This window comes from Mesoplodon densirostris, chromosome 5, assembly GCF_025265405.1.
Source record: "Mesoplodon densirostris isolate mMesDen1 chromosome 5, mMesDen1 primary haplotype, whole genome shotgun sequence".
Lineage (NCBI taxonomy): Eukaryota > Metazoa > Chordata > Mammalia > Artiodactyla > Ziphiidae > Mesoplodon > Mesoplodon densirostris.
In genome coordinates this window covers 38,645,606-38,648,400 of record NC_082665.1, presented here as the reverse complement: position 1 = coordinate 38,648,400, position 2,795 = coordinate 38,645,606, and positions in this window count along the sequence as shown.

The window sequence follows — 2,795 nt, the reverse complement described above, 5'->3', positions numbered from 1 at the left end:
TCTAAGATATAGAACCTAGTGTGTATACACATACACACACACACACACACACACACACTGTATGATTTTATGAAGAGCTTGCAGAGTTCCACTTTAAGAAGTCAACTCACAGATGGATGATAATCTCTTTCCTCTCACCACCCACTCAAGAAAAATTAGGTGACATCATCACCAAGCTATTGTAGGTAACAGGTTCTAACCTCTCTACAAAAGACATATCCCAAAGAGAGATGCACAAGTCTATGATTTTCTGAAAAGCCTAAGTATCTAAAGAGATGTAGGGGAAAAAAATAAAGAAAAGATCATTTCAGTTTCAAGACGATTCATAATAAAAGCTTCCCTAGTATTTAATGGAATATAAATTGAAACACGCCCCCATAGTTCTCGAGATTTGTCTTGCATTTAATTTCCTTTTATCCCTCCAATTTCTTTAGCAGGAAAGGTAGCTCTTATGTGTCTAGTCCAATAGAGGCAGCATGAGTTCTCTTTAGTTTACTACATCATATTAACTTACTTGCTATTTTGACACTTTTAGTGGTTTTTTTTTTTTTTTTTTTTTTTTTTTGCGGTATGCGGGCCTCTCACTGTTGTGGCCTCCCCCGTCGCGGAGCACAGGCTCCGGACGCGCAGGCTCCGGACGCGCAGGCCCAGCGGCCATGGCTCACGGGCCCAGCCGCTCCGTGGCATATGGGATCCTCCCAGACCGGGGCACGAACCCGTATCCCCTGCATCGGCAGGCGGACTCTCAACCACTTGCGCCACCAGGGAGGCCCTTTAGTGGTTTTTTGTTGGTGGTGGTGGTGGGTTTTTTTTGGTTTTGCTGGGTCTTAGCTGCAGCAGGCGGGCTCCTTAGTTGCAGCTCGCTCTACTTTTAGGGGGATGTAGTCATTTTGATGTGTATGGATTCAGCAAAGAATCTGGCAACATCTCTGAGAAAGCCTTGCGTGTAAGATGAAGAAATATAGTTTGAAAATGAAGAAAACTGACTGGATTGATAGGCTTAATGCAAATGACTAAGCTGGAGGACAGTCTAATTAAGGGGCAACACCAATGTCAAACTGGGGAGAGTAGCTACAAGACTTCAGAAAATGCTGTTCTCTTTAACATGTTAATTAATAATTAAGTGTCTTCAATTCATTAAAGAAGAAAATACTGTTCTTTATGATATTTGATAAAAAATTATGATAGAAACGATTGGCAAAATGCCAAAAGACCAAAGTCTGGTTTCATACAGGTCTCAACAGATTTATATGATCATCCAAATAAATTAAAATGATGTAACTGATGCTTCTTATGACTTAATAGCACCAAAGTATCTCTTTTCTTTGAAAACTTCTAAAATAGCATTATGGCACTATCAGACGTTTCACATCTGATATTTCCTTTCAATTTCTATTTCTCTTCCACATTTCCATGACCTTCAGGTGTGAGAGATAGTAAAAAAAAAAAAAGAAAAAAAAAGTATTAGAATCATCCCAATAACTATGATGTGTTGCTGGATATTTCATGTTCATTTTTCTTCTCACTGTCATTTTGTGTTTTATCTTCTATAAGCTTGTCAATTATATTTTTCACTCAAAATTGCTTAAGATTAGAGAGTCTCTGTCCATGATCTGCTCAAAGATTTTGGACAGTACAGAGTTGGCACTATTCTAAATTAAGTCAAGTTAGTTCATTTTCAGACTAATGGAAAGTGAATGTAGTGTGCAACAGTATTTTGATTAAGCCATTTTTTTTTTGGTACAGGTGCCTGAAGAAACCCAATCTTTGGTTGAGCAATAGAAACAAATGAATTTGTGATTTGAGCAATAGAAATAAATGCATTTGTGATTCTTTTTTTCTATCTTTTATTTATTTATTTATATATTTTTAACATCTTTATTGGAGTATAATTGCTTTACCACTTGTGATTCTTGATGCTTTATTTTCAGACTATAAAGTCAAATTGGTAGGAGGAGGGTGATGGGAGTACACATCAATGTATTTTTAAAATTACTGTATATCATTAGTTTTTTCCACATAAATTTGAGAAACCACCCTTATAGAGATATTTAAGTACATATATAGAAAAGCCTGTGTTTTCTAGAGAATTGTAAGTGCCAATCCTATTTTTGTTGCTGTGTTTCTTTTTGATCTTGGGAAATCAAGTTAACCATTCAGGACTTCAGTTACCTTATCTGTAAAACACATAAAATATCTTCCTCATAGGACTTTTATTGGGAAAAGTAAATGCACACAAAATATCTAGCATATTGCTTGCCTGAATGACTTGATAAATGTTTGTTTTCTTCCCCAAATCTGAACCAATATATTAGGAGACTATGCACTTGAGTTGCCTGAAATCATAGGCCTTAAATATCATTTTAAAAAAGAAATTATGAATACTACACATATATTTGACTCAGTTCGTAATATTTGGAGAAAAAAATCAATACATCTTTATTTTCTTTAAACCTCATCAAGAAAAAAGAGCTCTGTACAGGCATAAGTTTCCTAAAACCAAAGTGTTGCATTTCTTTTCTATGTTTACAACTTTCAGAAAGCTTAATCTATTTAATATGTTCAAGGTCCAAAATATTATTTAAAAATACATGGCATAAATATGTAGCACAGGTTTGGGATGTGTTAAGATGAATACCAGAGAGTGTTTTCTCTGATTGGGAACGGTATTTCTTATCTGGAGTGACATCAGGTGACACCCGTGAATGTTATTTTTAAATCATTGGATATGCTTGTTGTTCCAACTGCACCAGCACCTGGTGAAATATGCAGCTGAGGGGACTTGGCAATTTTAA